Genomic DNA, 1,317 nt, shown 5'->3' with positions numbered 1-1,317 from the left:
GACATGCTTTAACAAAAGCTAAAGGGTGCTTCACTCCCAGTGGTCTTTCAGCGCGCTAGTCACCAAACTGGGATTTCTGACAGCCCCTGCCACTGCTAGAGAGTCGTTGAACCTACACTAAGTTCATCCGTCCATTTGAGGTCTCTCACAAGTGTTACTAATAACATGAATCTACTACTACCGTTGCATGGTCTGGTCGTCGGCGACTAAACGGACACTGCCCACTAGGCTTGCATGGGGATGAGAGTTGCTAGAAACCCAGCAGGACTAAGAACAAAACCCGCTAAAATACATACATACTTACGTATGTAAGTACCTACGTGCTTACGTACGTACTGACGTACTTACATACGAATGTACTTACGTAAGTACATATTCTCTCCCTTTATCTTTCTCGCGTTGCAATTTCTATATTGCCAAGGGAGTTAAATTATTGAGTCTGAAATATAAGTGAAATATAAGTTAACTCCCCTGATAATTTTAATATTATTCGCTTCACCAGCATCAATCAGTCTTAATATCCATATATTCTTCCAATTTGCATGTAAATATGTCATCAAACGTTGGCATATTTACATAAAGCAATTTATAGCAAATCTGTATACTCACAGTTTACTGTATTACATGACATATAGATACAGAATACTCTCGTTTCGTTTCTCACGTATATTAAGCGTTTATCTGTTATATTTATTCTTTTCTATTCTAGGCACGAGGCCCGAAATTTTGGGGAAGGGGCCAGTCGAATTAGATCGACTCCAGTACGCAACTGTTACTTAATTTATCGACCCTGCAAAGATGAAAGGTAAAGTCGACCTCGGAAATTATATTTATTGAAATGGATATAGATCGAATAGCGGTAGAAACCATCTGTGTGTGCGTGAGCGTGCACGAGTGTCTGTGTGTCTGTGTGAGCCTCTGTGTGTGCGTGAGCGTGCACGAGTGTCTGTGTGTCTGTGTGAGCCTCTGTGTGTGTGTGTGTGTGTGTGTGTGTGTGAGTCTGTCTGTCTGTATGTGCGTGTGCGTGTGCGTATATGTATATGCATGCTTATATGTATATGTTCAGTTATAATAAGAACAACTTCACATTAAACAAATTGGCAACTCTATCCAAATTTATTAACTTTAAACAAGAATACTGCTGACAGTAACTTCGAGGTCACTGTCAGCAACATTTTAATTTAAGAATTATGTATTTCACTTTGATATCTTTAATATACTCTTGTATGTCTGTTTATCTCTCTCTCTCTCTCTCTCTCTCTCTAAATATATATATATATATATATATATAAATATATATATACATACATATATATA

Source organism: Octopus bimaculoides, chromosome 17 (genome assembly GCF_001194135.2).
Source record: "Octopus bimaculoides isolate UCB-OBI-ISO-001 chromosome 17, ASM119413v2, whole genome shotgun sequence".
Taxonomy (NCBI): domain Eukaryota; kingdom Metazoa; phylum Mollusca; class Cephalopoda; order Octopoda; family Octopodidae; genus Octopus; species Octopus bimaculoides.
Note: the sequence above shows the minus strand (reverse complement) of the source record.